General features: G+C 34.1%; 1 protein-coding gene across 6 annotated transcripts in view; it reads right to left on the bottom strand.

The window, feature by feature from the left end:
* LOC129237212 (cAMP-specific 3',5'-cyclic phosphodiesterase) overlaps window positions 1-15,232 on the bottom strand; it is a 197,292-nt gene extending 182,060 nt beyond the window's left edge. For 5 of the 6 annotated variants that reach the window (XM_054871738.1, XM_054871743.1, XM_054871739.1 and 2 more), the window contains exon 1: window positions 14,349-15,232. The gene's annotated coding sequence lies outside the window, so the exon portion shown is untranslated. The remainder of the gene's footprint in view (window positions 1-14,348) is intronic. The other variant, XM_054871744.1, reaches the window with a different exon arrangement.
* Window positions 15,233-16,054: the final 822 nt, after the last annotated feature.

Here is a 16,054-nt window from a genome sequence, read left to right as displayed (position 1 = left end):
AAAAAAAATAAAAATTTGTATGTAAATTTCTTTTAAGAATGTTAAAGTTTTGGGAGTTTTGTACAAGGATTATAAAAAATTAACAAAAAATATTTGGAATGAAAAATACCTGGAATAAAAAGATAAATTTACTTAAATATGTGAGCACAAGTTTATATGGTGCTCACTTCTTTCGAATAATTTATCAGTTTCTATACCTTTCTTGCAATCTTATCAAAGTATTAGTGTCCAATTTATTAAATTAAATAATTGATGCGAATTGATGAGGAAATGTAAATGAAAATTTCAGATCCCATATTTACCAATTCGCACCGATCGATCTTCGAATGTTAGATCTTGTTGTGGTAGTGGCGAAAGACCTCGGCAGATCTTGATTAAACGACATGTCAAATAAACAAATTTTGCGATATAATTGTTCTCAAAAACCTTCAATTAAATATTAATGGAAAAGGAAACCAACGAAAATCATATATATTCGCATTTTGGCCGAATTAATATTAATACGAAGAAAAATAACACCCCGAAGTTGTAAGCCAGATATGTGGAAAAAAACTCTTGGTTTTGATATCCTGATCATTTCGCCAAAAGCGCTTCTCATATATGTATGTATCGGGTGTCTTTAGGATGTTGAGAACTTAAAATGATAATACAAAACAGAAATATTGTTGGATTGAATTGTTGTTTTTTATTACAATCTGGTAGATCATTTCGTGGCATTAATTTCTCAATACGATATCCGGTATATGTTCTCTGCGGATACGAGTTACATTCATTCAGTCCAATTTTTGACTACTTTTTCTAATAAACCTTTGCGTATGGCGTCAATGGTGGCTAGTATATTGCAATAAATCAATTGCTAAGCGTGCTGTGTGGCAATTTGCGCTGTCTTGTTGGAGCTAAATGTCGATGTTTAGCTGATTCATTTTTGGAAACAAAAATTCAGTCAGTATGACTCGATAGAGCTTGCCATCCACCGTAACGACAGCTTCTTGATAATTTTCGAAAGAAATAAGGATCGATGCTGCCGTCAGCGCTCTATGCATTTCGTGAACAGATTTATTTTCAAAGTAAATTTGCACAATTTGGAAGCGCTGTTCTGGCGTTAGACGATTCATTATAACTTGCCAAACATTACTGAACCGAAATGTCAACATAGTTTGCCATTCTCTGCTGTCAAAGCAAAGTTATCGATAACGATAGTTTTAATGCAGCTAAAAAAATCACCCGATATGTAGTTCCCGACTCCTGCTTTATCTCGATTTAGCTACGTGTGATTTCTGACTGTTCAATGGACCAAAAACACCACTCCGGAAGCACGGTTTTGGGTTCATTAAATATTTATTTTTAACGCAAGTGTTAAGTATCCTTAAATGAAAACCGTTTCAGAAATCGAGTAAAGATTGTTGAGTTTATAAACAAAGTTTTAAGGAATGACATCGAATCGGCTAATCTTTTCAATTTCAACAGAAACTTAAAGTTGAAGCATAATAGCTTGGGGTAACTTGCTTATCAGTTGATCGACACATGCTAAAAAAATACTTAATAGGTATTGACAGCGATGGTTTACTGATGTTATTATAAAAAAGTTACCGAGATAAGTTCTAAATGAAAGAAACTATCTTTGTATTTCTTCTCAGTATTCCGCGCTCCTTGAGTAATATTTTTGAATTAATTTTCATGTACCTTAGAAATAAATATATTGTCTTTCTCCTTGTATATATCATACATATACATACATTATATGAGGCAGAAAGAAGTACCAGTGGCAAAAACCAGTTGGGAACTAAACAATAAGAAAATCGAAAACTAAAATAAACAAGTAAGTGAAATGAGTGACCTTGAAATCTACGACAGGCGGTACATTAACTGAAGGTACACAAGAAAAAGACCTATTAAAAAACTTTTTCATTCTGAATACATAAAAGTGTACACAGGGGCAAGCAGAAAAAAGTAAGCAAAAGCTTATTGTAGATGTAGTGAAAATAGTTGAAAAGTAATGTTAAAGCATATAGGTAAACGTGAATGTGGGGAAGGACTAAGCTAGCCGGTTCGTTGTAGTCACAGAGACGACAGACGAATGGAAATAATATTGATAGCTGATAAGATTGAGGCGCATAAGCAGTGGCCAAGGGAAAATATTTTCAGTGTGGGTTAGTAGTTACTATTATATAATAGTATTTGTATGAAGTAAGTGTGCTTCTGTGAAACCTCAAATTGCAATTAATCAGCTTAGTCGGGCGCACAAGGAGTTTTCCTCAAGAAGTTTTTTTTTTTTTATTCAATTCCAATTTGTTTTCGAATATATTTCTTTTGCGGGGATAAAATATTGTAAGCAGTTTTGTTCATGTGAGTGTAATATTTAAAGTATACTATTTTCCATACTCTCGTCTATTAAATTACCCTTGTGGGCATAATTAAAGTGCTTTATTGGCACACTTGACGATGCAATTTTATTATTAATCAGAAATTTCAATTCTTATTGGACCAACTTGTGTTGCCGATAATGCTAATCGCGTTGCATTGCCAACGACAAAGTAAGGTGGCAGCTAACTGTGTTGAGCATTGTCGCAACAAATTATGGTTACCAACATTTGAAAATCATTCTTCTGTTATTTCAACAACTCGTCATAACAAATCAGCTAAATCAGCCGAATAAGCAAACAACGAATTTAATCTGCTGTCTATCTGTATATGTGTGAGTGGGTGTGTATACGCATATCAATTTTTTGTCTGCAATGTCCAATAAGGTGCTCTGATAGCCAACCATCCGATAATCATTGGAGTGCGAGCAGATACGATGACAACTGCAGTTGTCGATTGACGTTGTTGAACTTTTCGACTCAGTGAGTAATGAATTCCTGCGCCGTAGGAAAAAAATGATGCTGATGGTTGTAATTGTGTGTTGGCAAAAACAAAAAAAAAAACCAACTAAATTAATTAAATAAAGTTAATATAAAAGATTTTTTTTTATTTAAAAGAATTTGGTGACGTGTAATGAGTTGCTTGAGTTTACAAGGGAATTCCCGGGAATAGTAACGAGAGAATATAACAATGGCATTAAATACGATTATGCCGATAGTGCCTTTTGTAATGTAATATAATTATTAATAATTATTTCTAATAAATAAAATGAATAAATAAATAAAACGATAAATAAAAGTATTCAATTTATGTCTTCAGTGTTTGACTAAAAATTTTATATGCATTTCTCGTTTTCTTAACTTATACATAGTTCTTCTATCTTAATACATTTGTTTATTTTAACTAAGGGCTATTTTCCTAGCTAGCATTGAAGTGCCCTTTAACTTTTCTCGCTTTATCAACTGCTTGAAAAAGACAAAACAGAAACTATGGCAAGCGAGGAAAAATCCACTATTTTATTCAACTATCTTCAAGGCAGGTAAACAAGATTTTCTTTATATAAATCGCCTTAATTACTTTCATTTAGTTCCACATGTTTAAATGTATTGGCCTTTCTGTTCATCAACAAAGCAAAGTAATAATTTGAGGCCTATTGAATAACAAAATTTTATAGAGCAGTATTTTTTTATGAATCAAGAAAAGTTGCTTGGGTTTTGACCATTTATGGTTGATTTCGTTCTTAATTTATTTATTCAGTATATGTTTATTAAACAACTAGTAGTCGTTTGGATGTTATATACTGTTGGTCAGAAAAGATTGCAAGTTACTCAGTGCCTAAGGACTATTGTGTCGTCAGACCTCTTTGCAACAATTTTTCACATACAAGTTTCTTATGCAAAATAATTTATGAAGTCGTAGTCTGGTAGAAAACGTTGAGCCATCTGACAATATTACAGAGAAAGCATGACACTTAAGTTTTGTAAAACATATCTTCGCCTGTTAAACAAATCGGTTAGATAAAGATTTCTGAGGTAGACGTGTTTAAAATATATTTAAGCCCAGTTTTACCATAAATTTATATTATTCGTCGAGATTGAGGATTCTCCAGTGAGGAGCTATTTCATGGCTGAAATACTGCTTTTGAAGTTTGTTATCGGCTAGTCAAAATTATGTGAATTTATTTCATCTTCTTTAACTTAGAATTGCGAAAATTTCACCCAATCCAGCTTTTAGCAAAAATGGTATATTACAAGGTTTGGCAACCCAAAGCTAAATCCCCTTCACGTCATAGGGGATTCGGCAGCAGAATTGCGTCGGTTCATTTTATCCGCGTTTACACACTCGTCCAATTATTCGTTCAGACGGTAACGACATAACATGAGTAATGTCCACGTAGATTTTTTCTTATATCATGACGTAAAGAAATCGCTGTCATATCCTCGATTATGTCAGTAAATCTGCTGACACCTCAGCATTCTGAATATGGTGAGCACTATCTATGACATAACTTTCTCCACAGATGAGCAAATATAAAGTTGAAATATCAGTACAGTCCCTTTTGGAACACCGACACTATATATTTTCAAATATTCTAACGCACCATCTTATTTTCAACTTGTCAGGGAATAATTTTCCATTTGAGTAGGGATTAGGGCTTAGGAATAATGTTCGCCATATTCGCCGTCCATTGAAAGCCGAGAAGAGGCGTCAAGGTAGTTGACATTTGCGTTTTGTAGAGATTTATTTGGAATGCCGTTTAGCTATATTTGTAATATGTGTACAGTAGCACCTCGATTATGTAAACTAATTCAGATAAGAGGTGTTCATTGCATTTATAATGTATTACATGTTTACATAAATAAAATAACGAAGTATAAAAATAAATTAATAAAAGTATCGAAATTGTACACATTGGATTATTGTCTACCCTTAATTGAACTTTGTGAATAGGACTCTTTTTAAGGATAATATTTGTCAGTTTTTCGGCGTACATAAACTAAATATGTTTCTTCTGATTCTGAGGATTCTGTTGATAAAACTTTTATGGTTCAATAATTTTATGACTTACGACAGAAAAAATGAAACTAAAAAGACTAAAAACACCAAAATATGGCAAGAACAAATTTTGTAACCATTTTGGACACTTACCATATATATCAAAGAAAAGTTATAAAAAAGAGATCAAACACTTATGCAGTGAGCAAATCTTTTCAGATTTCTTGTCCAGCTTTACCGTTTTATCAAACTAAAGTTTGCTAAAACCTAATTTACTCATCCATATTCAGGCCCATGCGCAAAGTTGGTTTTTATCCCCAGATGTCACTTCTTATTTTTACGAGGGGTGCCTTTTATATGTCGGGATTTGGCAACCCTGGTGTTGCAATCTGGCATCGCATATCGCAAAGTTTGACATTTTTTGGCTTCTATGTACTCAGAACGTTTTGAAATGCCAGCGCTATTTATGTTGTTTACAGTAACTTAAAAGATTCATCTCGGTCCAAAAATGGAATTAAATCGTGAACATTTTCGCGCGATTATTTTTTACAACTTTCCACGTGGATTAACTCAGCAACATTGCATGGATGAACTTAATTCATTTTTTGGCGATGAAGCTCCATCAAGGACCAGTGTTTATCGATGGTATGGTGAATTCAATCGTGGTCGTAGTTCACTCCAAGACGAATTTCGTCCAAAATCAGTTGTTGTTCCGAAAACTATTGATGCTGTGCGCGAACTGATATTGCAAGATCGTCGTGTGACCTATCGTGAGATTGAGACAATCTTAGGCATTAGTGGGACCAGCATACATTCAATATTGCATAAACATTTTACTGTCAAAAAAATTTGTTCGCGTTGGATCCCACACAATTTGTCAATCGCTCAAAAAAAGGCTCGTGTCGATTGGTCGAAGGAAATGCTCAAAAAATACGATCGCGGGGCTTCGAAACACGTCTATGACATCGTGACAGGTGATGAATCATGGATTTACGCGTATGAGCCCGAAAGTAAACAGCAGTTGACTGTATGGATGTTTCAAGATGAGCCAAATCCAACAAAAGTTGTTCGCGCACGAAGCACTTCCAAGCAAATGGTCGCCTGTTTTTTCGGAAAAACTGGACATGTCGCAACCGTACCACTAGAACAACGCAGAACAGTAAATTCTGAGTGGTACACAACCATTTGTTTGCCAGTTGTCTTCCAAGAAATTAGGAAAACCAATCGCCAAAGACGGATCACTCTTCACCAGGACAATGCGAGCTCTCACACATCGGCTCAAACAACTGCATTTTTGAGCACCCAAAACATCGAATTAATGGGTCATCCGCCGTATAGTCCTGACTTGGCACCGAATGACTTCTTTTTATTCCCGTACGTAAAAAACAATCTAAGAGGTCAACGTTTTTCAGAATGCATGTTTTGGTGGTACCTCATTCAGAGTGCCAAAAGTGCTTCGACAATTGGTTCAAACGCATGCAAACGTGTATAGATCTTCATGGAGAATATTTTGAAAAACAATAAAGTGATTTTCGATGATTAAAATTTGTTTTTGTTCTCTAATCCCGACATATAAAAGGCACCCCTCGTATACACTAAGGCCTATCTTCGTCGATTCGATGACGTTTATTTTAATTTGTATTGGAGTACTTCGCGTTTTTTATGCGTCTAATAAAATGTTTATTTTTTTTTTGTATATAATTGTTGATTTTTTTGTCTTTTTTGCGTGAATTTCTTAACTTATAAATTAAATAAACAAATAAACTCTCGGCCAACTTAAACATAAAAACTATTCGACGAAGAAGTACCAGTTAGTGTTGGAGGTCTACGCATTTAGTCTACGAGGTCGGCATTCATTGAACGCTTTTCACCAGATATTTTTAAAAATCGTATGCCGACCTGAAAGTTTTCTTTAATATTTTCATCAACTTGGCTGGAACCTTTTAAGCTCTTACGGAAAGGTTTTCGAATATTCGTATAGTGTTTTAATCATTTTTCGAGAACTAAAGTTCTCCAATGTGTCGATTTGACAATGGTATACATACGTTCATCCAAGAGATGTCGTTCTTACATTTCCAAACTGCCAGTCATGCCATTTTTTGCATGGAGTTAATAACTTGCATTAAATTGCGACCATAGGTATGCTATACATAAATATAAGGTCATATACAAAAAACATTCACTATCCAACTATCCACTATCCAAAAAACACTCCCAGATTGCCAGTACCAGGGAGAGACTGACTTTTAACTTAACACTAGTCAACAGCTAATTGGTTTGCTTATTCCGAGAAAGAACGTATTTCAGAAGAAAATTCTTCCCCCTTATGTCTTTGAATTTTGGTGTTCACTGTTTCCAATGTTCAACTAAGCGATTGTTCATATAACATAGCGGCCACTGTATTTGCTTTGGCAATGCACAGAAGTTTTATTTCTAATCATATTGAAATATTTATATACGCGTACACACACATATGTATGTATGCTGTTGTATGTTTTTGTTCTGTAGTTATTTTTCATTTCACTTTGGCGTTTGCCATCAATGTAATTTCTTACGGGAGGTATTTAGTTTGTTGGTGTTGGTGAAGCTTTGATGTAAAATTTCTTTGTTAGTGAAAGCTAGCGCTGTAATAGCTGTTGCTATTTCCTGTCTGATTGAATGATATTTCTCTTTAGGAATGTTGATGGTGCTGTGACGAAAAACACTTCAATGTAAGTACTTATTTGCAATTTTTGGATTAATTTTTGTCTACTCAAATTAAATTGCATTCATCTTTATCTTCTTACCACTCTGTAATGCGCACCTCTTTGCACGAAATTCTACTTAGAGTGACGAAAATACAAAAACAGAGGAGGCGAAAAGTGGGGTGGTGTGTTTTGAGAATAAGTTTTTTTACTTGAGAATACTAAAATTAATACAAAAATTTTTCAAAATTTTCAGATTTGGATGTAAAAAATATTTTATATTTCTTTTAACTATTTAAATAAATTGTAAAGCAGATTCTTATAGAGTCCAATGGACCAACAGTAATTTTTGTTTACATCTCGATTCGCTTTCTGGAAAAGCTGTATGTAGCTTACATCGCACACTTTCATCAAAAAGGAACAACTCACAATGTCTAACTTTTCAGAAAACCCAAACAAATAGTTTTTGAGCTTACAAAATACTTTAGAAATATAAAACCTTGTTTATTGGAAAAAAAAGTTTTTTAAAATATTGTACATTTAAGCAAAGATTATGAAGATAGTGTTGAAAACTTGTTGGAAAACTTAAATTTTTGAATTGACACTCTGTTGATAAAAATACTTATTGAATTATTTTCCGTTATGGCGATATGGCTGATATTCAATATTTGTTCAAAGTTCTACCTCACTTTACGAGATTGAGTCCCCATGAAACATATACAGATATACCTGTTTACTTTACAGTTGTGAAAAAGTCAGTTAAGGGGGGGCGGGGGGGTAGGGTCACAAAATCGAAATTTTTTTTCTTCACTCATCTTATAGTAAATCATTTCAAGAATGTTGTGTCAAAATTTTAAGTGTATCGGAGCAGAACTCTCAAAGTTATAGCCTTTGTAGGCACTCTACCTCGAATGCGGAGCATCGATAATTTCTCAGAGTCATTTTTTCAAACGCGTTTTTCCCGAAACGACTTCTTAAAAGTCGGTGCCAATCACAACTCCGAAACTATTCAACCGATTCTTTTCAAATTTGGCACACGTTTTCTAAATCAAAAATACCTCCCCCCTACACTGTTTTGTTTTTATTTTTTGTTTTTTAAGGTTGTTTTTCACTTACAAATATGACGAAATTTTTCGCCAAAAATGCTCGTTTTACGTTTTTTTGCCACCAAAACTACAAAAATGAAAAAAAAAAAAATTTTATTAATGTAGGGGGGAGCATTACGTCATACTTTAACTGAAAAATTCGACTTTTTTAGTTTCAGATGATTCTACGACGAATGCCGATTGGCACCGCAGAGCACCTCTCGAAAAACATATCTCCAAAAAAACTCTGTCATGGGCTTCTTTGTCAATATTTTATTATTAATATTTTTTAAAAACTTATTGAAAAGATGTACAATAACATGTAACTGATTTTATTAAAGTATCTTAAGCCATATTTCTGTAAAAAATTCACAAAAAAAGTGTTTTTTTTTGGCGCTAAACCCTACCTCCCCCTTAAGAAAAACTTACAAATATTTGCAAATAATATGGTGTTCCTGAAATCTTCTATCCTGCGCTATTCCGCAGAAACGAAAACCCTGCCCCACTCCAAAGAATTTTATTTTCTGGCATGCCTTTTATGCTGTGAACATTTTTGTACGAGTATTTCAATAAATAAAATTATTCAGAAATATAAAATTCCAGATGCGAACATCAAAAGTGGAATTTTTCGTGCAAATCAGACGTGATTTGCTTGGCTGCTTGACTGATTGTTACAATATGGTTGGATAGGCCATGTGCTTAACGGGCAGCAGACCTAACGGTTCACATAGCTGCCGCTGTTTAAATGCAAACAGCCCATCAGCCTGCGGTGGTTGTGCGTGTTTTCAGTAAAAGCGATGGCGGGATCTATTGCCGGCCGAGAAAATATTTCAACTATGCTATTCTTTGAAAAAGCAAATATGTGCATAAATTTTACTGCTGCCGCTACTTTTAGAAAGCTGTTGTAATAAAAAAAAAAAATTATGCAGCTGTATTCTGTTTAACAAACTGATTAAATTTTATTAGGCAGCAATAAATTTTTTCGATTACTTTACATTTTCGATTATCAGAAATTTTTGTTTGAGTTTAAAACGTCTTTCTGAAATAAAACTAGATGCTGATACAAAAATATTAACTATTTTTAAGAACCTAAAAGAAACGAAATTAAAAAAGGTAACGAGTCCCTTTTCGTTAGTCACACGATAAATACGTTCAAATATATATAAGTATGTAATATTTAATATCATTGGTTATTATCATAGTGGATAATCTTTATTGCTACGATAAGAAAGTATATTGTTTTAACAGAAATTTAATATTTTTTATGTATCACAAAACTTTTTGAAGTAAAAACTCCCCTAAAAGCAAATTGTATTTTTGATTAATTAGTAGGGTGGTCCAAAAATGCATGGGAAAAAATTTATATTAAAATTTTTATGCTGCCGCCCCCCCTAATGGTAAAGAATGAAAAATAAAAAGACCCGTATTTTTTTTTTTTTAATCAGACCATATTTAATGGTGCCGCCGGGGCTTTGAAATATCCCATGTATTTTGCATGGGAAAAAAATACTTTTTCGTAGATTTCATGTAAAAACCTGGAAAATGAATATATTTTAACCGGATACCTCAGTTTCTCTTCATAATTGGTCAGGGAATAACAACCAATTATGAAATAATTAATTTTTTTGTATTAACTATTTTTTATAGAACCCCAAAAAGCCCCCATAAAACGAAAATCTAAGAAAAAATCGAAAAACAATATTTTATATTACTTTTATGAAAATAGTTAATACAAAAAAATTAATTATTTCATAATTGGTTGTTATTCCCTGACCAATTATGAAGAGAAACTGAGTTATCCGGTTAAAATATATTCATTTTCCAGGTTTTTACATGAAATCTACGAAAAAGTATTTTTTTCCCATGCAAAATACATGGGATATTTCAAAGCCCCGGCGGCACCATTAAATATGGTCTGATTAAAAAAAAAAAAATACGGGTCTTTTTATTTTTCATTCTTTACTATTTTGGGGGGCGGCAGCATACAAATTTTTTTTGGACCACCCTATTAATTAGTCTTGATAAAATTAAAACATTAAATCTTTAAAAATCATTCCTAGGTTCTGTGCTTGTAAAGCTTGTTTAGTTTACAACTCTTTACTATTTAACTACACTAAGAGAATCTCATTGAACAAAGAAATATACTTCGATAGATTTCTTTGAAAATTATTAATCTTCCATCCCGTAACTAAAAATCTATTTAGGCCTCCATACTTTTTGAAATGAAGGATGAATTTGTAAATAATAATAATATGCAAGTTAAAAAGTTAAAAAAACTGACCAATTAAAATAAATGCCTGTTTTTTTTTTTTGATTTCTTATGAAAAAATTTCTTCATAATAATATTATATTTAACTGCTATATTATCAGTACAGTTATTAAAATTTAAACTTTTATAAAAAAAATCCTTTCTGGTTTTTAACATGACGTAGCTAGCGCCATTAGTGTTTCATATAAGACTTCTGTTTCTCAAAGTTTCGAAAAAATTGCATTTTGCTTTCTTTTTGATAGAGTTTTACCCTCCTAATTATCTAGTTACAGATGGAAAAAAATCTTTGTTGACTAGTGTAATTAATTTAAATTCTACGCAGAGCTAAAATGCCATGTTTTGCACGGCAATTAATTTGCGCTAGAAAAGGTATGTACAAGTATAATATAAATAAATTACGATGCTGTACAAGAAAATTTTGCCGTATTCTTTTTCGTTATATTTTTGAATGGCTAATGTAATTGGAATTATATGTATTTACGGTTAGACAAGTATTATGTTTTTTCGTGAGTATTCATTGTAGATTGGGAGTAGTAGGAGGGAACGGCAATACATAGAATTATTGAAAAATAATTGTTTCTAAGTTAAATTTCGCGCAACTAAGCAACCGTGAACTGCTCTAAAATAAATATTCTTGAACTCATGAGGTAATCTGGGCTTCGTGTTAATAATAGTTTTTAAGTTATTTATCCGCTATTTTGCAAATCTCCTAGCACGCCAGCCGAGTTAGCAATATCTGAAAAGCATGGCTGAAATAGTGTGCTGCCAGAGCAAAAAAATACAAATTGAATAAAAACAAAGCAATATGAGTACCCCAATTTACGTGCACTCTTGCTTGTTATATATTTATATATACATCTGTTGACAGCTAATTAGAAACGACACTTATTTCAAAATAAATTTTCCATTTTCCTTTTAAACACATATTTTCATAACTTGTTGCCAATTTTATTTAAACATATGATAAACTTAAAAACTAGTGTAAAACAATTTAATCCCAATTCTTTATTAAATATATATATATATTTTTAAAGCATGTGAAATGCACGATTTGGATAGGGCAACTAATTAGAAACAGTAATATATTATCAGATCAACATAAAGATTATGTTAGTATTTGGTTCCATAACCCTTTTGCTTCAACACTGCCTCACATTGATTGCGCATTGATGTAATGAGATTCTGACAGCGCGCCACAGGTATTGCTTGCCATGCTGTTTTTACTTCGGCAAAAAGGACATCCATATTTGGAATATTTTTGGCACTCACGGCTTTTTTAACGTCATCCCAGAGATGCTCTATTGGGTTTAAGTCCGGACTGGATGATGGCCATTCCAAAACATTGATGGAATTTTCGTCAAAAAACTGTTTCGTCAACTTTGACGTGTGCTTTGGATCATTATCCTGTTGAAACTTCCATATAACAGGCAAATTTTTCTCAGTCCACGGCAACATTACATTTTTTAGTATATCGACGTATTTCTCCTTATTTAAAATTCCATCAATCCTATGGATTGGACCAACACCATTCCACCAGAAACATCCCCACACCATGATTGATCCTCCACAATGCTTCACTACCCACGAAACGTAGCGAGGATTGAATTCTTGGTTGATTGGCCGTCGAACATACCTTCTACCATCTGGGCCTATGCGATTTATCTTGGTTTCATCGCTCCAAACGATATATTTCCATTGATTTGGAGTTCATGACCAATGGGATCTCGCAAAGACTACTCGCCGTCTCCTTTGAATCTTGGTTAGATGGGGCTTCTTGCGTTCTGCTCTGCCATGCAGTCCAGATTCGACCAGACGCCAAGCAATTGCCCTCTTGGATATTTCGAAATTATATTGATCCTGAATTTCCCATGGGATGTCAGTGGAAGTCGTTTTTGAGTCTCTTTTGGAGATGACTGCTATCTTGCGGTCAATTTCTGCTGAAGTTTTCCGGGATCTTTTCTTACGTGGAACATTGTCAACAGTCTTAAAAGGTTGGATATGTTTTAAGGCGTTAAAAACCATTTTTTGAGCATTTGACTTGCTTAGAAATTTCACTGTACGACTTTCCAGCCTTACGAAGGTCAAAAATGGAGCTGCGCAGGGCAGGTGTACAGCTGCTGCTTTTTCCCATTACACATCTTGAAGACGAATATTTTAGTTGCTTTTAAACAACCAATTTAAAATATATACATACCAAAAAGTCGATTATATTACTATTAAAATAGCACAACTTGCCGAATATGCTTCCATTGAACAACTGTTTCTAATTACTTGTCTCAGTTTATTTACCTTGAACTAAGTAACCCATGCACTGCGTTGGATAATATTAACGGTACTTCAATTACACAACTACAAAACTAGGCGCATTGGGTAGTAAATAGAGTAACAAAAGCAATGCAAATGATTTTAAGAGAAAAAATAACGGTAAATTTAAACAGTTTAATATTATGCTCATCAAGCGTTTATCAAAAGAGAGCGTTTCTAATTAGCTGACAACAGCTGTATATCATATATTTATATATATATATATAATAATATAAATAATATATATATATATATATAGGTACACAGTACACACAAAACAGGCAATCAAAATCCGTTCAAATAGGAGACAATTAAAATACAGTAAAATTAGGTATTCATATTTATATCTATAAACACATATAAATTATACATATAAACCGTAACATTTGGTCTTTTTCAGCTTTCTAGTAGCATTTTTTCTTGTTGAAATACTCAAAATAGGAGAAATGTCGGCCGATTTGACAAGCTTTGAAGTCAAATAACTTAAAATAAATCAGTTTTCCAAATGTGGGCTTTTTACTTTTAGAATGTGGAAGAAACTTTCACAATCCCGCCCCCTTATAACGGCTTTTTTGTTTATTTCAAAACGTGGGACATTAATAAAAAAGTTTGCCAAAATAAATATAAACAAGTTAAATATAAAGAAGTTGTAAAAGTTTCAGCCTTTTCATTCCTGCCTCTCTATCTGAACTATTAAATTTTTGTATTCTTTAGATTTTTCCACTCTTTTACAATAACTATCTGCCGGCAGTGGTTTATTCAAAAGTGGGATTGTGGTGGGCTTGTTTGCGCGTGGGTTGGGTGGTATTTACTTAGTTAGTTGCTTGGTCGGCCTTGACTTTCATCTCGATACACGCTCATTAAATTTGCGTGGCTTGCAAACTGCGTACTACTTTATGGTAACAAACGTTTTATAACTCTTTTATCTTCACCAAGTATTCATACATATGTATGTATGTATGTTTCGGCATAGATAAAGTTGGATGTGCGCTTGCTTGAATATAAATCCTAAATATGTATAGGATATAAGTACAACCAATTAGATATTCCCGAATTGCTTCTAAGCGTATGCATACATACTTATGTGTTAGTTAATGCCAAACCTTTGCACAGAGTGTGCATACATACATATGTATAAATGACATATACCTCAATGTAATGAGCTGTATCGAGCCCTCATATCGTGATTCCTTAACACATCTTCATTTTTCACTTTTAAATAACTTGATTTAAAATTATTTTCACATCCACATTTCTATACCAGCACTGCCCGTCTTCAGTTAACTTAGCCGGATTGTATCAGCGCCAGCTTGTCTCACCACGGTGGCCTGTGGTGTTAGCGGCAGCCTAAGCTTCGTTTTTCATTTTATTTAATTCACTTAAGCAAACTGCAATTGTTTGACATTCTCGCGCGCGTACACACACATAGAAGCACCACAGTTGCATTTGAGAAACTGCACTGTTGCATTGCTTATTCACCTTTTTTGTTGTTTGTTCTATCCTCACTTTCGTCCTCTGCACTTAAAACCAATGCTTTTGTTCGTTGTTCCTAATAAACGCTTTTTTTAATTTCATATAATCAACTATTATCACCAGCTTTTGGGTGGTTAATATATGATGCCACGCCACTGCAGCTGGTTGTGCTTGTGACGACTGAATCTATTTTTTTATACTTTTCTGTGGCGTTGTATTGCACTGCACTGTCCACCTCACTCAATGCTAATGGCAATAGCAAATTTTTCTTTCGTACGTTTTTTTTTGCAATTAGAATTTTTTTCACCAGAATACCTTACACATTTTCGTTTGTCTGTCAGCACACGCACGCGTATCGTTAACGGGTTTAACCAACGTACAGATTTGCAAAAAAATTTATAATTTTTAGCAATAAAAACTTTGCAAAATGTTAAATAGCTTAAATAATTTATATGTCTCACCACGCCATCGTCGCCGCGACATCGATAACTCGAGACGTTGAAAATCACGAACCGCACGAAGTTATGAACACCGATGAAGACGATGTCGCTGGTGGCGAGAAAAACTGCACAAAAATTCTACACATACACACACACACACGGAGGAGTGTGTCAACGACTTTGCGGAGGTGAGCGGCGAAAGAAAAATGGAAGGTTAAATAAATCATGAAAAAGAATATGCTGTTGAGAGCAAGTAGGCAAGCGCGAGAATTAAAGAGAGCGGGAGAGCATTGGAGCACAAGTGTGCGCGCTTTTTGTTAGAGACCCTGCGCTGTAGTAAACCAGGCAGTAGTTGGAGCACAGCAGAGAATACCCACGGAGCGAAGTGGCTGCTTCACGATTGTAAACTCATGTCAACACCATTAGAAGCAACAACATACTACACACAACGGTGTGACATTGCCGACGCTAGCAGTGTTTCGACGTTACTGATTACGAGACGATGACAAGGCCGGCTGGCTGCGCTCTAGAGGGGCGCGAGTAAGGCGAAGGGGATTGTGCAGCCATCGACAATGCCATTAAAATTGTACGATGTTTATGCTGGCGTTCCATCACAAGGCGACGAACACAAAGCACAGTGAGCACCAAGTAGAGACAAATGCTAAAGGTGGTGATAACGAGTAGCCCAGACCAATCGGCGAATCAAGACGGAACAGAGCTAGTGCGCGAGAGAAAAAGCGAGCGAGATACGCGCTGCTGCTACACAATAAAGTAAGCAAACGTATATACTGCATATACACATATATACACTTATGTATTTACATGCAAAGAACATCGTTTATAAAACCAAGTGGGTGAGCAGCATCGAGGAGCGCATAAATCACAATTCGTGGATTTGAGCAGAGCGCAAACAACCAGTAGCGCCTAACGCTAAACAAATTG

This window comes from Anastrepha obliqua, chromosome 2, assembly GCF_027943255.1.
Source record: "Anastrepha obliqua isolate idAnaObli1 chromosome 2, idAnaObli1_1.0, whole genome shotgun sequence".
Lineage (NCBI taxonomy): Eukaryota > Metazoa > Arthropoda > Insecta > Diptera > Tephritidae > Anastrepha > Anastrepha obliqua.
The sequence above is the reverse complement of the archived record's forward strand: the minus strand, read 5'-3'. Positions and strand labels throughout refer to the sequence as shown.